The 19,671-nt window shown below is 26.8% G+C and overlaps 1 long non-coding RNA gene across 1 annotated transcript in view; it reads right to left on the minus strand.

Moving 5' to 3' along the window:
• Nucleotides 1–19,671, minus strand: part of LOC129612830 (uncharacterized) — a 107,413-nt gene that overhangs the window by 15,385 nt on the left and 72,357 nt on the right. Inside the window, exon 2 of the long non-coding RNA XR_008697279.1 lies at nt 13,901–13,942. This is a non-coding gene — a long non-coding RNA (uncharacterized LOC129612830). The remainder of the gene's footprint in view (nt 1–13,900; nt 13,943–19,671) is intronic.

Here is a 19,671-nt window from a genome sequence, read left to right on the forward strand (position 1 = left end):
TTATTAGTATTTGTATTAAAAAAATATTTTTTATATTCTTTATTATAATTTCCTCACGAAATCACGATTTTTAATATTTTTAATTTTTTTTTGTTTTTTACCCTTAATACGTTGTTAATGTTAATTCGCTGAGCTATCAGCGAAAAAAAACGAATTCACCTAAAGTTGAAAAAACAAAAAAAAAACAAAGTCATAAATCAAATTTTTTTTTATGAGATTTTGTTACACTTTTGAGAACTTTTTGGAAATGAATAAAAATAAACCAAAAAAAAACTCAACGAGATGGTAATAAAAATTATTAAAAAAAAAAAAGCTAAAAATTTTTATCAACTTTGTAATAATTTTCACGGTAAAATGGAAAAAGCAAAAAAAAAACAAAAAATATTTAGTGAACAAAATGCCATTAGACCTAATTTAGTTGAGTGCGTATAACAGAAGAAAGCATAAGTACCGTATATTTATAATAAATGTATTTTAATCTCTTTATAGCCCTTTCATTATGACATTTAACACATATTATATTTTTTGGTAATCACATTGGAATATTATGACGGCGAAATTATATTAAGAAAATAATAAATTAATTTATAATTTTTTTATTATAGTTTTCGAAGAGACTTTTTAAATATTGAGATAAAAATAATTCAAAACATTTTTTTCCGGAAAAATCTGAAATTAAAGTGTTTAAAGTTTAAAAAAATTGTTTAAATAAATTCCCTAACACTAGGCTACAGAATATATTCTTAAAGTGTAAATTGTGTACAACAATTACAGTTACAGTACTTACCCGCAAATATACTAGTGGGCCTCCCTATTGGTATTTGGTTAAAGATAACAAGTACAATATCAAATGCTCAGAGTTATTCTCTTTATTCGGTTAAAAATAACAAGAACAATTTCCAAAAAGTCTGCAAATCGTAAGTGTCATAATAGTTTAGCAAAATATATTGACGCCCAGAATATAGATGTAAGGGTACGCACGAAATAATTATGACAACGAAAATGAAAATTACTCACATTCGTTATTGGCCGCTTGGTTTGATTTACTTGAATACCTTTACGATATTTACAACTTGAATTACGATAAATCAATGAATGCATTTGTACTGTTCTTTATATTGTCAGTTCTCATTTTTACGAATATTTTGCTCTTACTTGAGAGTTGAAAAGTATAATGCATAATAAATTATTAAAGAAAACATAAATAGAGAACAATATGACATATAAGCTGAAAAATTTGGAATTTTCAGGAGAAAGAAGAAAATGTTAGATAGGTTAATATTTTACGTGATATTCTGTATTCATAACGAGATGGTGCTAGTATACGGTAACTTTTAGTCATAAAATATCAAAAACTATGACCTGTTATTGTGTTTTACGCCTAAAATTATCAAAATTTTAGAAAAATAACATTGATATAAAAGTTTACAAATTTTTTGTTCAATTTAAATTTTAAATTTTTATAATTTAATATTATATTGATCGCATAGTCACACCTTTTCTTAAATTCCATTTTTTTTCTTTGTATACCTACCTAATAATATAAGACAATTATTGTAATTTTTACTTAACATGTGGTGAATAAATTACAACTTCATATCACCTAAATAATATGCGATTATAAATCATATGAGTATTTCTAATAGAATGAAAGTAACGATACACCTAAGTATAGAGTACGATTACATACATATGAAGAAGATTATCATTATCAAAAAAAATTGTCATCATCTCACAAATTTATTTTATTAGAATAAATTCCTCTCAAACTCTTATTCAATTTATGCATTTCATGTTTTTGCATTTTAATATTTTGATTCTCAGCTAACTTAATACGAAATCTAGAATCAATAATCATATATATTATCTATAATATATATGATATTAAGTATAATACTTATTGCGGCACACAATAGTAATAAAGGTATGCGGCTACCAATATTCAAACTTTTATCATTAAATTTAAAATGTCGTGTTATCAGTTCTTTATCATAAAATTACTTTTAGCTAGAGCTATTTAGATTATTTTCAACCATATTTTCAAAAAATATTGTGACATTCAACTCATTCCACTCATTTTATATAACAATATCATATGAAAATTTACGCTATTTCATCTCATTAATTTTAAAATCATAAATTATAAAAAAAAAAAATAATAAATGTTAATCAAAAAACTTTTCTCTCTCATATATTCAAGATACAATATCAACTTTCTCTCTCATATCTCACATATTTCGTATAACATTCACTTTTCGTAAAAAAAAAAACATTATCCCTTCTCTATCGAGAAAAAAGTAATAAATTTTGAAAATCATTTATTTTCAATGATAACAGACGGTTTGTAAATTTTCTTTTTTTTATGAACAGAGCTTCCAAACTTTGAGGTATCCCTTATTTCTTACATTGTATATACGAAATATGAAAAAATTCCACATGATCATAACAATATTCGATGGAGACATTCTTAGTTGCATATTTAATTCCTAGTATCATGAAGTCACAAGCTAAAGAGCTAAAGATACGAAGCTAAATTAATGGCTCCGCGTCGAAATTTTTTATCTCGTAAGGTGTGTGGTATAATAAAATAAAATAATATAGAATAATAAAATAGTAGATTGTTTTATTAGCTTACAATATTATTCGTCATTGACAACCAACTAGAGTAAGTTTTTGAAAGAAGTGAAATAAAACTTAAGTATCGGACTGAAAATTTTAGGATTCCGGCCTTGACTTTCGACTTGTTATGTAAATTTTAAAGGAATATTTGAAATTGCAATTTACATTCTGAATCTCAAGCAAATTCATACATCTTAGATATTTCAATTTCTCGACACTATAGCTTCACAACTCCAACTCTTTAATTCCGACTATCCGAATCAGACTCCTCGACTCAGACTCTTCGACTCGGATTTTTTAACTCCGGCTCTTTAACTCTGACTCTTTAACTCCGGCTTCTCAATTTCAAATCTTCGGCTTCCTTGACTCCATTTTTACTTCATTATTCTCATTACAACTCACTCATCGACTCTTATTTACAATTTTCACTCATTTTTCGATCTCGGCACTAAACTCTCTGAAGCACTATTTAAGGACTACTAACAAAATAAGAAATTATTTCCTGCACTCTATTGGAATTACAATTTATTACCTATTTTAAATCTATCTATAAAAATATAGCTATTATTCCGTATAATACCCTATCTATTCTATGACTTACATAAATATATAAACGTAATGCTAATATAAACAATGAATATAATCCATCTTAAATTCTGCGGTATTAAAAAAAAACCATCATTTTTTTTTGTTGTTCTTAATAGAAATTCATCATTATGATCTTCACATATTCTGTGCTCACAATAACAATGATGTACTCACCTTATATTTAACATTAATTTATTTATATCGAAAGCGAATGAATGTACAAGTAAGTAGACGACTTACGTGCGCTCTCTTGATAATATACAGAATACACATGGGCCAGATTTTCCAAAAGAGATTAAGAAGTTTTTTGGGACCATAGTGAAAAATAACAAAAAAAAAAATTTATACTTAATGTTTTTTATGATTTCGATAAAAAAGTGTGCTGCCATCTATACACTTCTACTTTCAGTCAAAAAATTTTGTTTTTTTTTTTTAATTTTTTGTTCTCTTTTATTGAAATGAGTGATGATAAATTGGTAGAAAATATGGCGACGATTTCAAAATTAATTCGTGCAAATTATTTGAATTTTTTTTTCTATTATTTTTTTTATTTTTGTTAATACATGTCACACATACTCCTATGTTTATAAAATGTTATGAACAATTCAAAAATGTGGTTTGAAGAAATCATATGAGTAAGAGAAAATTGAAAAATAACATAAAATATAAGTATGTAAGCATGTGAGGGGTAAAAAAACATTATTTCAATTGGAATTTAAGATTCAGAACACTTTGGGTTTGGTATTTTAATCACGTTGCATGATAGCTGCGGAGTGTGAAGTTTTTCGGGTCGAGGTTTTACAATGTTTAAGTCGCGAAATTGGCTGTGACTGAATAAAGGGGCTTAACCTCTCCATGCAGCCTTTAAGGACCTCGAATCTAATGCAGATCCCACTTTGTAAGGCGATACAATGAGAATTTTGGAAAAATTTATCATTAACACAATCAGTTTGTCAACCATTTACTAAAATTCTTTTCGGAACCCAGAAAAGATTCAATTAGAATACCTAAAATAACGCTCTAGGAATCAAAGCCAAAATTTCAAAATTTTTTCAATTGCTTGATTCTAGTTAAATATTGCAGTTTAAAAAATTTATTTGAAAAAATTTATGTATAGAAAATTAATCCGAATTCGGAGTCATAGTCGGAATCGAAACCAAATTTTGGGAATCATTCTGTTAATCGGATTTGCATTATTTTTCTTAGCAATTTTTCACTTTTCTTTTCAATCTTAAATTTTTAAACTCCTAAATCCTAAATTTTTGTACAGTGTACTAAAACAAAGAGCGATATGGAGTTAAGGATTAACAAACGAAATTTTCTTAACATTCCCCATTAAATTTCCCTATAATTTACGGAAATATTTTTTTCTCCTTGAAATTTTTCAACAAATTTCATATCACTTAGCAAATTTTTTAAAAAATTTTTCGGTAAAAAGTTTAGTTTTTTATAAAATTAAAACTATTTACAAAAATTAATTAAATAAATTGTCGAAAAATGTGGAAAAATCTCTTACCTTTTTGATTCTATTGTAATAATAATTAAGGTGATGCTGTCAAGTTAGAAAAACATTTAATTCAGTTGCCATTTTTAGCTTGGTTTAACTAAAAGTTTGATATTTTTTTATTTCTGTTTTTTATTCATCCTAAACTGTAAAGGCACTCGATAAAAACAATTTTTTATTTGGCAAATTCAAAATTTGGTAATGAAAATTAATGCATTCACTTTTTGAATTTAAAATTACCAAAAATTTAGGATGCATAATTATTATACACGTTTTATACATGAATAAATTAAGTGCAATAAGTCATAATGTTTCATGGAAAAATTTATTATTCAAACCATAATAAAAGAAAAATCAAAGGGCATCATCACCTACACAATTTTACTTTAATAAATGAATGAATTTCGAACATTCTCTTTATTAAAAGCAATTCATATATGATAGAGAATTCTATTTTCTAAAGATTAATAACAAATTAACAATAATTTTAATTGAATTTAATTTTTAGTTCGAAGATTGGGAGTCAAATTTTTAGAATCAGAATCAAAATTTAAGAGCCGAACCCAGATTCTAAAGAATTGGAATCTGATCTGAAAATTTAGAAACGGGTTCAAGAATTCGGAATCGTAGAGCTTAGGTTGGAGTCAAGAAGTCGAAATTCCGAATCAAATTTTCAAAATTCCCCAATAACCGAAGCCAAGGTCGGGATCTTAATTAAAAATTTGAATAAAAGATTTATTTTTATTTTAAAATATACATGTAAAAATCAAATTCGAGGATCTTGGATCAGAGCGGCAATTTACCTCAAATATTTTCAGAACTTAATATTAGAAGTCTCAACCGAATCAGGAATTTTCAGGGATGCGAGCTTTGAAAGTATCCCAATTACCGATGACAGGGTCGAGGTACTAGCATAAAGTTTGAGAAATGTACTATTATTTAAAATTTACATACCAAATCGGATTCATTGTATTATAGGTATTGGAACCGAAATTTAAAAAGGAAATACAAAGCGTAATTAAGAGTCATAGTCGGAACAGAAAAATGCAAAACTTTCTTCCAATTTTACGTCATTAACAATATTCTAATTTTGCAATACAATTTCCCTTTGCTTTTCATCTTTTACATAAAAATTTAAACAACTATGCATGTCCTATAAATTCTATTACTTCCATAAATCCCATCGAAATTTTCTACACAATTTTTGCATTTCATCATTAATCATTTGATTTTTACTTTTTTTAAGATTAAATAGCAGAGAACAATATGTATTTGAAATATTTTACAATAAACAGAATGCAATCCTTTCTTTTCATTTCTCTTGCTTTTTTTTTCCAAAAGTTCAATCAATTTTATACCATAAAACGTAACATATTGGAATGAAAGAAATTCTCATTGAATTTAAAATTCTGTTACAAAAAGTTATTAGTAAACGAAAAGAGTAGAGAGTATGAGAAACACAAAAAAAAAATGAATTAAATATGACCCAAATTTTTTCAATTCAACACAGAGAAAGATCAAACTTAAATTAACTTGTAAAAAGTAAATTAATCTCTTATTCTAGGCGTAAATTATTACATTATCACAGTATGTAACAGTCAGTGTTAATATCTTGAAAACTATATAAAAACGCGTTACAATCTGAACGCAAAAGTAAAAAAAAAAAGTGAATTATATGAGCATTTATTAATAGCCATAGGTGATTTAAACTTAGATTGAACTAAAGATAATTGTTCATATGAGTATTACGAGTAATTTAGGTTATTCGTATATTTGAGCACATACATTATTTACTTATATAGGTAGATATAGTATTATATTGATGGAAATTATGAGTAGATAACGTATATCAAAATATTTTATATAGTAAATTAGGGAAACCACTATGAAAAAATTTTCTTTCTCTCTAGCTATCCTTTATAATTTATGCATTATGCTTAAAAGAATAAAAATTCATAATTTTTATTCAATAAAATATGTGGTTGAATATTCTTTGATGAACTTCTTCTTTATCTCTATCGAGACTTTATTTTATAAGTGCGAAAATCGAAACCTTTTTTTATAACCTTTAAAAAGGAAGTCATACATCAACAACATTGTAAGTATCTATATATTAAAAATTAATCGAATATTGTAATGGGAATAAAAATGGGAAATAATTCGACATGCGTTCAAAAGCAATTTGATATGACGCATAATTTTTATCTTATATTGTGTGATAAGTACAAAATGTTGATATATTATTGTTATGGATGATTTTTAATAGTGTTGCCGTTTTTAAATATAAAATGATAGTGGAACAAATTCAATCCTTTACGTACACAAATCTAGTATTGCTTGTCTTAAAACGACTGTCAATAATTTGGATTTTCAAATTAACAAAATCCTCCCAACATCTTCTATATGAAAAACATACCATGTTTAGAGCTTAGAATTCTATTCTATTATGTTTGTGCACTCATTGTATTTCTTGAGATTTTTGGAAAAAAATTAGAAATTTTGTATATTTGTTTTCGCAAATTTTCGTAATTGAATGTACATACCTAAATTAGTATGCATAAACCCGTATCTCCCGAATTAGATTATCGGACTTATTATTCTGATTTCTCGACAACACTAAAAACCATTATACACTTAATATACTTAATAATGTTCAATAAAAAAATACATCACCTACATAACATACATATACGTACACATTAAAGAGAGGCACAAAATAAAAAAATCATCATATGACTCATAAGAGCATCACAATCAGCAAGGCAATAGTGAATATGAAAACAAAGAAAAAACTCTATAATCTTTTATCACAGATGTTACGTTCTAGAGAGAAGGAGAGAGAGCGAAATAACAAGAAAGAAAAAAAAGGTGAAAAATACAAATATTAAGAAAAAACCACAAATATATACGCATGAAAAATAAAAAAAAAATATAAAAAAAAGTGATTAATTGCTGCATTGCTGCCGCCACTGCTCAGAGAAAAAAAAACGAATCCCCATCACAAAAACATGGAAAATTTCGCGAATTGTGAAAGTTTCTCTCATATTACGTTTTCTCTTTTGTTTTTTTTTTTTTTTTTGTTATTATTTTTAATAATATCTTTCTCTCACTTTTTTTCTCCAAAAAAAACTCTTCCAACTTCCACCCATTTATTCAGATATTGTTTTTGCCAAAAGCGTTATTAATCACATAAAAATGGAAAAAACTGAAAGCGTTCTTTTAATCGAAAATCTCAAGCGTATTAAAAATCTCAAAAGCACGGAATGGGACAATATGAATTTTTTTTTTTTTGCTGTTTTTAATAAAATATTTGGCGTCCTTCCTCCTTTCACAGAGTAGCAACATTCTTAACTGACATACAATGGATTTTTGCGTTTGAGGTTTTCAGTATGTTTTTGAGGATTTTCAGTTTTGTTTTTATTTTTTTGAATTTGCTCAGATAAGAGTTTCATGATGAGAAACAAACATAACATTAACCAAAAACAAAAAAAAGAAAAAAGAAAAACAGTGAAAAATAAATTTGATGACCTAGAAAATAATCGTAAAAAAAGAGAATAAAAAAAAAACAAAATTTTATATACCGGAGGGAAAGAGTAAATCCCCACAAAAAAAAAAAAGAAAAAAAACAACAGTAGAAAGGCAGAAAAAGTTAAATAAAAAGCTTTCAATACAATTTCAATAAAGGAATAAAATATGATGAACAACACACGTTAATCACAACTTAACGATTATTCGGCTACCGGATAATCTGATATAGGTTTTTTCTTATATCATGTAAAAAATAATATGAAAAGTGTTGCCATGCCAATAGGGAAAAGTTAGTAGAGATTAGAGTGTATTAGTATAAGAGTAAAAATGTCTGGGTCAAGTACAGCAGAAAATGTAGGTACCACAATATTATTCAAACAAAGATCAAAATAACCAGAATTGAACCTTTTTCTAGTCATTCCAGACATTATTCTAGTCATTCGCAGTTTTCATTCACCTACTCTTAAGTGTAGATTTTTTAAAAATAATATATTAAAAAATTTCGCCTCATTTCCTACTTTAGTACCTTAAACCTTTTAGAAAATTAATTGTAAATTAAAAAACACATTGTAGATTAATCCTTAGAAAGCTGTTACCTAAGTTTTAATACTACTGTTAGCAGCCTAACATATTGTAATAACCTCCTTGGGAATTAAAAATCAGCATCCGCTAATGAAAATGCTTGGACCCTTTCCCTACCCATACGAAGTAACTCTGTCGAAATTTATACTCTAAGAAACTTTTCTTGGCAGCATAAGAAAAATTTGACTCGTCGCCAATCGGCACTAAATACTATATTTAACTACCGTATATAACCCGTGTATACTGTATTCAATCGATCCTCCAAGTCTTTTAATTTCATCTTTATGACGACAATAGACAATCTACAGAATGATGAAGGCGTAATGAATTCGACTTAAGTGACTTGCTATTGCATTAGCGAACTCATTTCGAGAAGCGGTATACTAAATCCATAATTCGAAAAGAATTTCAGAATAAGATTTATAGATTTAAGGTTTTCTACAACTGTAACCAAAGTTAGGATCATATCAACGCTTGCCCTGTCATCTATATTGCAATAGGCAAATTAAACATCTGTCATCTTTAAACTAACATACCTTTATTTCATACAAGTCTATTGAGCCGTTTATATATAGATAATCGCTATAAGTTGCTTTTATGGAACTATGTGAAGAAATTACAATTTGTTGGTACGAGTACCATAAACTTTCTTGCAATTAATTATAATTTGATCTCCGAATTTACGCGAAGTCATCTCTGTGCTACTATATTATTCCAAAATTTTTAAGAGAAATAATCCAACTCTCTCGAATTAAGTAATTTTCGAAAACAAAATAATCAAAAAGGTTATTCTAACTAAAAGTCTAGTAATAACTGCAACACCCAATCTTAAATACTTAGAGTACAAAAACTTCATAATACTTGCGTATGAACTAATTAAAAATGCGAAAATAAAATTATTTTGTTTTCCTTTTCATTTAGAAAATATCCGAAAAATACAAATTAAGTGTAAAACTTTAAATATTAAAAAGAATTGAGGTTAACAATGAAATTATTGTTTGTATTTCTTAGATTGAGTAGTCAGTTTTATTTAAAGGTTTCCATTTTATTACGAACCAAAAACAAAAAAAAAATTTATTCCTTTTAATTTTCAGTTGTTTTTTTTTAGGGCGGACATGTTTATTTCATTTTCATTATACGCGGATTTTGGATTTTTATAATAATATAAGATAAGCAGGAACTCAAAATTTTAAGACAAAGAAAATAAAATAAAAGTTTATCCATTCTGCCGATTTCATACTCTTCGTTTGAAAAGAAAACCTTATGAAAGAAAAAATAAAAATCTACTGAAATAAAAAAAAAGTTTCTGTTTTCCTAAAAATAATCTTGTACTAAAAAGCAGGAAAGAAAACCAAAAAATAAACTTTGTATCTTTCAGTTTTAATTAACTTTGAATCCTCAGTTTATTATTTCTTATTTTGTTTTTTTTTTGGTTATGTTGTAAAGTAAAAACCAAAATGAATTTCATGACAACATACTTAATTTTTTTTTTTTATGACATAAGTTTAATTAATAATAATATTTAGGTTTAATTTTGATATAGTGCATTGTAACATATTGAAATAAGAATATTGTAATTAAAAGGTTACTTAACTAACACAAAACTAAAACTGACAAAAACTAAATTAAGTTTATATACGATTCAGAAATTCAAATTCAATTGGCTTACACGCCTGTGGCTTTAAAGAATAATCGTCTAATTGAAGAAAAAAAAATGAAGATATGATAACCTTCACACCCACCGCACAGGGATTTTCATATACACTGAGACTTTAAACGGTTCCCGTCCAAAGACTCTGCAAAAATGTATCAACACCCTTTATAAATGTAAGACTAATTACAGTTTGTTATGAAGCTTGACTGTCTTAACCGAAGCCGGTTTAGATATTTAATTATTCTCCGTTTCTTCGTGACACAATTAGATACAAAACGAGCTCATTACTTTATTAAAACAATCTACTGAATTCTCAATTTCTTAAATTTTACTTAACGTTGAAATTCTAAAGTGCATTCCAGAGGGTGACCAATGACCATATTGAAAGTGAATTTGGTTACATCAACATTGACTAATATTTTGTACATTCAATTCTCGCCTTCTGAAAAAGGCGACTATTAACCCTGATTCTAATGTCATGTGACAACTGAATTTCACTCTACGATGTTTATAAAAATCAAACCTGTGATTACAAACAAAAACCATTATAGTCGACATTGGTAGTTCTTAATTTTATTCCAAGTTCTAATTCTTAAAAAATTCTCCGCACACATACTTTTAAGGATATACTCAAATTAATAAACTAGTCAGCTTAACACACTCTTTTCTATGGTAATTGTTGAATCAAGCTCAAGTCTTACAGACCATGGTAGTTGAAGTTATTTGATCGGCTATCACAGAATTTCTTTTTATAGCTTTTAAGTATTTTTTTCTTTTTATAAATTTTAAGTATCGGTTTAAAAATCAAGATTTCATAAAGATTATTGTTAAATTCAATTCCACAATCTCCTTTATTTTTCATAACCTTAAAAACCACTTAATTCAAATTCAATTATTGAAGAGTATAGGAGGTATAGCTAAATATATTTTTTTCGATCTGGAATTAATTGAAATTATTTTTTCCTTATTCTCTCCTAAGGACATAGCACAACAAATACACTTTCAATTATTTGAATATTACAAAAAAAAATCGCACGTGTGGGGTTCTTTCTCATAGAATAAAATAATTGGCATCTAAATATCTAATTTTAAAGTTATAAAAAAAAAAAACAATAAATCCTAGAAAAAATTTCTTTTATTTTTTTTCAACCTGCTTCCATTCTATAGTGGGCGGTTGGTGTGGATGTGATTGTAATATCCTTATATACTTTTAATACATAAATTATATTTTGTGTATTTTTATAATCAAAATAAAGACTCCCTGCTAAGTGTTTTAGTTTATTATAAAACAACACAAATACGTAAAAATGTTAACATATTTTTCTTATAGACTTGTTTTTTTTTTATTTCGATTCCCTATACGACGTAAGTCATACTCTTTTATGAGGAAATATTTAAAAGGAAGTTTCCTGTTCGGAAAAAAAATGCAAGGATATTCGAATAACTTAAAGAAATGCTAAGAATGAAAAGTTTTTTTTCTTTTGGTTTTCTTTCTTTCTTCTTAAAGAGTACGGAAATATTTTGTTTCTTTCAAGTTTATTTTTTGTTTTTTCTTTTTTACTTCCTTTAAAAACCATATTGCGAATATGTGAGTAAATTATTAAAAAAAAAATAAAAAAAAAACAAAAGGATATTGTTCAATCCTTATGACTACTACTCCAGATTTAGTTTTCAATGATCAATGTAATTTTGTTGTTGATTAGAGCCCAATTACATTTAAATCTCTATATAAGAAACAGCCCAAAATATCATAAATATTGTTCATAAGACAGAAATTTCATAATATGAAGCCTGTAAAACAAATTTTTTATTACAAATAATTTATTTTAATTTGGAATGCTCGTTTATAAAGATTTCCGACACATTGGCCAGATGGGGGGGCGGAGGCTGATACTGCAGAAATGCACTGATCGATGCTTCCCTACTTAGGGGTATTGAAGATTATAGATGAGGAAACTAGAAGAAGGAAAAACTTTCTTTGATATGGCGGGAGGACTTGTGCAACGACATGGGTCATGTGGCCACAAAGGAGCGGTGCAAGGACGAGAGAACTGCTGACACTGAGCAGGGAGAATCTTAGTATTGCGGTAGACATTTTGACGGGACAGTATTTATTGGGAAAGATAAGAAAGACAGAAATTGCTGGGAAAAACAGCATTTCCTCTTCGGATATTTACTGGGGACGCCAAGGCATTGGGGTTGTGAAGGATGTCAATCACACGCTATGCGAGTGCCTTTCTCTGATACGGAGGAGGGAACACGTTTTGGGAGGATACCGGTTCGACGGATTGGAGGAATTCTCAGGGACGCCTGTGGGTGATCTACTGAGACTTTTCAAGCAAATTCAACGGATTTAAAGGGACAAGTGTGTGTTGCAGGGATGCCGATAGGCCTCCTACAGGCTAAATGATGGGTGGCATCGTTAATATTTTAGATCACATTAATAGTAAATTTGTTTAAAATAGTGAGGGAACTGCATTGCCTTCATCTTTACTCAACAAATTGAATTAAATTCGACTCAAATATTTGCGTATGCGTAGACCAATTTCGCTACTATTATTTTTTTATATTCCTTCTTTTTTTGTAATAATCAAGTTATCTGTATTTATTCTGTTCTACCATTTCATACTTGCAATTATTTTTCTCAGTGACTCGGTCACATTTTTACCTCATTTAAGTTTTCCTCAAATGCTATTATATATGACTTTTTTAATTGGCTTAAAATTATCACATTACATTTTTTCAGAAGTATTTTTTCGAACTGTAATTTTATAAAAAAAAAATCAAGCTAACACTTGCCGTAAACCAATATTCTCCCGTATTGTGAACAGTTTATGAATGAGGGTGAAATAAAACAACAAAACCAAGTAAGTATATTTTTGTTTTTGATTTATTTGACCCCCATTAATGTTTGAAAAGTGTTGTTTGGTTCCCTTGGTTCTATTCAGTATTTTTTTTTAAGTTTTTTCTTATTTTGTTTTTTGTTTGAACATAAAACGATTTATTTATTTGATACGGTAATAATGGTGTAGAATGTTTTCACTTAAATTTTTTTTTTTTTTTGGTTTTTCTTCTTTTCATTTTAAGTAAATGAATTTTCGTGGTAAATTCAAATTTATTTTTTTTTTCTTTTTAATTTTTCGAAGTCTTTTTCTTATTGTTTTTCTTTTATGAACTTTTAAAGTTTTATATTTTATATCTTTAATATATTTTGGGGAAAAAATAATACTACATTAGATTTTCTTTGAATATAAAGCTTATATTTAAAAAAAAATGGAGGGGGGGGGGCGAGGGGGTTAGTGCTTATCTACACAACCCACAATAAATTAGGAAATAGATGAATTTTAAGTAATAACAAATTTATTAGTTAGATTGAGTATAAGTAATTGAATAAGCATTTTTTTTTAATTAAAAAATCAACTTACAATAACGGCAATAAATTTGACGAAATTCAAATTGTCTTGAATCTGAAAGTAGAAGAAAAAATTCTTTGTTTAAAATAAATTTTATATTGAAATTCTTTAGAAATTCATGCAAGTTAAAAAATAAATTGCTGACATCAGACGAGAATTACTGAATTCTGTTTCAAAATGAATTGCTTAATTCATGTTAAACAAGAGCTGCGGATTCTAGCTGATTTAAACATACCTAGCTGATTTCAAATTAGCAGCAAATTTCGAAATTAGGTATAGTCGTCATAAGTATCATTCCATTTTAAATAAAATAAACGATTAATATTGTAATTTTCATATCTTAATTTAATTTTTCAAAAATTGCATATTTTTCGGGGCACAGTAATATTTTGTTTCACAAATTTTGATTGTCTTACTTTAGTTGTAAAAGCTAAAAAAGCTCACACTGCTTTAAAATTTCCAAATAGAATAAAAGGCATCAGAAATTCAAAATAATTCTATGATATTTTCAAGCCTTAAGTAGGTATATTATCGAAAAATATCATAAACAAGTCAGCCGCAGAGCGGACATACTTGCGTAATAATAGCCTCGTCCATTTTAATATATTAATAACAAAATAGCTTTTGTAATTTTTATGATTCATACGCATAAGACGATTCTATATAACACAATAAGCAAGAAAGTTCATACAGTAAATATCCCTGTAAGTATGCAAAATACCATAAAATTAAATTATTAAACAATATATCATTTATCAAGACAATTTCAGATCTTATCAAAACAAATATTTTTCTTAATTAATTTCGATCAAATAATTAAAAAGGGATTGTGTATGGAAACCTTGAATAATTTAAATTTTCTATTCCAAATTTAGAATTGAATTGACTCCTACACAATTTAAATTTGATTAAGAATAATTTACAGTGGAATATAATTAATTTTGCTCAGGATAGGGTAATTGCACTTCAGTCATAGTCTGGTATAAAGAAAATTTTTGCATTTTATTAATAAAATCGCTTTAAAAATAAAAAAAACGAAAAAATCTTGCATGATTAATTATTGGTAACAACTGAAACCTGTCAAATTTTCAATTTCATCCCTTCTCATTCAAATGTTTTTTTTCTATAAATCGTAATTCACTGAATCAATTTTCATATTATGAAAAATAGAAGTAAGTTAATTTTAAAGAAAAATAAATCCACCCCATCTTCTTATTTCCCAGCCTAAGAGGAATTGCGACTGGCAAACTTTTTTCTTATTTTCTTATTTCTTAAGTTCCTAAAGTAGGTACTAAAAAATTCCCTTTTAAAATAAAATTTTGCTTTTTTTTTGTGACTGTTTGTATCTTAAAATGTTTATTTTTTCTTTATTTATTATTGTTTAATTTAATAACGTCATCAAATCAAAATGTCTCTCTCGTTGAAAAGAGGGCGCTGGAATGTCAAAGAATTTTTGGATTTATTTCTGTTTTTCTTTCTTTCTGAAACAAAATTAAGTGATGAATCTATTCAAATGTCCTGTCAAAAGAAATTTATATTCAAATAATGAAATTGTAACAATTTTTGTTGTTTTCATTTAAATTTCCTCTTAAATTCAATTGTATAGGGTTCACATAGGCCATTAGAATAGGACAGTTATTGTTTATATAACTATAGCTTTGAGAGAATCCCGAATTTTTCTCAAATGCGTTATGGTATTGTGATAAAATAAGTCTTAATTACGATAGCTGACAGACAGCTATCATTAAAAGCTTCAAGTTAATTTAACTAGAAATTAAATCTGGTAAAAATTTTAAATGTAATTACATTTAATTGTATCCAGTGGTCACTGAAATATACCGAATTCACACAAAGTTTTAAAAGTACTTATATTTTTACCCTAGGCTATACTTTTCGTAAAACGATGGTTGTATTTTCCTGAAAGAAAGCTCATATTTGTAAATGAAATTCTCTAATTGATTTGATATTTTCCTTGTTGGGGCAATGTGAGTCTAATATGTACAGGACGTTTTCTCTAACTCATCGACTATAAATACTACTTAAAATTAGAATAACTACAGAAGAATCTAAAAGCTTTCAAGAAGGCATTTGTAAGAGAAGATCGCAACAAATTCTGGAATTGATATTTCTCAGGTCTTGGATCGTTCATTTTTGGTGCATGTATATAAAAAAAGACTCCGAAAGGATCTTGAAATAAGTGTAATCAAATATTGCCTTGTGGAAGAACAAATATCGTCCGAAAGCCGACAAAGTCCTTTTCGTGGACTTTTATGAGAATCTATCAATGCGGCATGACATTTTATTAGATTATGTAAGCCTTACATTAAATTTTTTTTTTCTTTATTGTATAAAAATTAAATTGAAATCGACAATATTTCATCATTTCATTAGTTTTCGATAAATCTGTCAATGGATCTAAATTGTATTTTTGCTCTTTATTTAATTTCATCTTAAAAAATGAGTAATATCGAAATACACCTACATATAAACACATTCATATACTGACTCACATCACTGCTTTAATGCACACTTATTGAATAAAATTAAACAAATCGAGAAAAAAAAATTTTATGTGCTATAAATAAAAAAAAAATGTTTTTTCTTAAAAAAAAAAAAAATTTGCTTGCCCCATAAGAAAAAAGAAACATTAGAATTTTACTTATACACACAAGAAGAAAAAATAGAGTTGACCATGTCAACTTGGTGATACCCGTACGTATGTTTTTGAAAAGCAAAACCCTGTTATTAAACTTGGTGAACTTAGGTGGCAGTGAGTTTGCGTGTTTATTGTAATTTGTATAGGTCTACCTCTTACAAATTATGCATTACAAAAATTTATTGGAATAATTGTCCTAACCCAATACTCGTTTATGCTAAGTTTAAATATTGCAGGTTTGACAGTTTCTTAGATCTGACCAAATTATTATTCGAACTGTATGGCGGTCAATGTAAGAAAATAAAAATTTATTTATATACTCTTAACTTCACTGTTTCTAAATTATGATTAAATTATTTTTAAAGTTGCATGGAAGCTACTCGAGCCAGTGTTGTGATTCACATCAAATTAAGTACGGGTTTTGTGATACCAATTTTAGTATTGCTGAAAATATTATTAGCCTATCCCAAAAGGTTTCTTTGCTCTCACTGGAGTGGACAAACGGACACACATAGTCAAAACATATAAGATAGATATAAATATTTATTTCTTAGCGTTACAAACGGAATGACAAATTTATAATATCCTTTAATAATTCGTTCAAACGAATAAAAAAAAAATTAATTTTGATTTGTGAGAAATTTGAAATGTGAGAAAATAAAGTGAAATTGAAGAATAATCGTAACTCTCTCTAGTTCTCTATTTACATTTTTTTTTTCTAAAATAAATAAATAAGAAGATAAAGAGAAAAAATTCTAATCAAATAACAGTAAATAGGCTAATTTTAAAAAATTGTAGATACACTTCTACAATATATGTATATCTGGGGGGAATGAAATCGAATAGCAGAGTATCAGAGAAACTTTATGGGCTTCTTTTATTAAAAATTTAAAATTTGGTGTTTTTGGTCAAAAATGCTATTATGTGCCTTCACATATCACTCAATGTCAAATTTCAGAATTGAATTTTCAGTGCTAATTACTTATACTGCGTAGTTAATGTGTTAAGTATTCAGAGTGTTGAGACTAACCTATACATAAGTTAGTCTTCAGCATAAATCGCTGATTATCATTTTGGATATTAATTAAATCAATAGTCATTTTTGAAATTGCAATCTGAGCAGCAGACCAAAAATATTCAATTACAATTCATCCCAACCATAGCATTATTAACATTACTATCACTACTCTCATATTCAAATTATAAGTGTTGATTATTCATATTATGAGGTATAGGTGCATGCTTTGAACAACATTCTTGTTCTAATATTGCCTCATTTAAATGTGGTTTTCGAATCGATTGGAGCGGATCGCTCCGCACAATTCTATTCAATTTATTATTGTATACTTTTTACTCAATTGTTATATTATCACAACATAAGAGTGTAAAAGATTAAATGTACTGTACAGGAAATTTTGTAAATAGTTCGGTGACAAAAAAGATTGCAAAAATAACTTTAATATTTTTGAAATTCCTATGTCATTTCAAAGTCAATTGCTAATTTATCTTAAATTCTTTTATTTACAGTTAATAAAAAAAAATTAATATATTTCAAATAAGTTTCCAAAACTAAAATAATTTTGGTGTTATAAAGAATACCAAAACACAAGCAAAAAAAAAACAAAAATTAAAATAGAAAAAAAAAACGAAAGTAAAAAAAACTTTTACTTTTTTTTTCTCCAAAATGAATCCCAAATGAATTTTCATTAAAGATGAAAAAAGATGAGAGAGACAGAGAAGGAGAGAAAAATTTAAACAGAGAAAAAGAATAATTTGGTAATTTTGTGTTTTGTGTTATTTTTTTTGCTTTTTTTTTCTATGTGCTTTGTTTTTAATAAGACCCAACTGCATTTCATTTTACCGCACAAACCACAACATATACATAAACAAATTTCTCATAATATAGCAAATTTACAAAATTTATTACATTTTTATCTATGTATATACTCATATACGAGTACATACATACATACATACATACATAGGCTTGTAAATTTATTTATGATTTGAAGTATAAAAATGGTGTATGAAACTAAAAACCGCCGACTTTTTTTTCGGATTTTATAGTGATAAATTGAAAATTCTCTTATGACTAATAAAAATTTACATTTTCAAGGGAATAACGAAAATTGCTTTCGTTGTTGGTTTTTTTTTCTTGTTTTTGCTCTTCTACCATTTAAACCCATAAAAGTAAAATATTTTTAATAACAAAGATGTTAAAATTAAAAAAATTAACCCTTTTTTGGGCAAATTAAATTAATATACTGGAAACGTTGTTCTTCTTTTGAAATTCTATTTTAACGTTGCGAATAGTGGCACGGCGCCGCGTTCGTGCAATGTTATCTGTAATTATCTTAATTCTGAATAAAATCACCAGATCTCTGGCTTTTAGTAAATAGTAATGCATTGCTACTAAATAACATACTAATACATTATTACTGCATACATTGCTCTTGACTGAATTCTTGTTAAACCTCCCAATTCCGATAAAACATATAATATCATCCTGTCAATCCAAATTTTTAAGCGTTTGCTTATAAAATGTCTAATAATGACTAATGGTTTCTCAAATAATTATAATTATAATAAACAAATTATTTAACAGTAACGCAAAATGAGCCTAAAAGTATGCAATATTCTTTTAACCATTAAAGAATTTTTAAAAACCAAAAAAATTTTATTAAATATTTTATCCTATATATAACAGCAACAATAAATTGTTAATGTATTTCAAATTAATTAACTTTCATTAAATTCGAAATCACATTATGTGTACTTATCAAAAATTTCATCAGTTCAAAAATAATTTATTCAATCTGTGCAATTAATCTTAAACGAAAATTAATTTATAACAATTATTATTTAATTTCAATATTATTATTTTAAATAATATGGAAGATCTACAATATGTGAATTAAAAAAAAAAAATTAATTTATACTTTTATGTAAAATCTCACATTACACACAAAATTACTTCTGATATACTTAATTATGTAATTCTTATTAAATTACCAACATTACAAACAATTTCAAGTATGTACACACTTTGAATACTTTGAATTCTTGAATATAAACTTAAGTAAAATAATATAAGAATGCAGTATAAAACTTTTAAAAAAATTTTTCA

The sequence above is a fragment of the Condylostylus longicornis genome, unplaced genomic scaffold, assembly GCF_029603195.1.
Source record: "Condylostylus longicornis isolate FDR11 unplaced genomic scaffold, ASM2960319v2 ptg000077l, whole genome shotgun sequence".
Taxonomy (NCBI): domain Eukaryota; kingdom Metazoa; phylum Arthropoda; class Insecta; order Diptera; family Dolichopodidae; genus Condylostylus; species Condylostylus longicornis.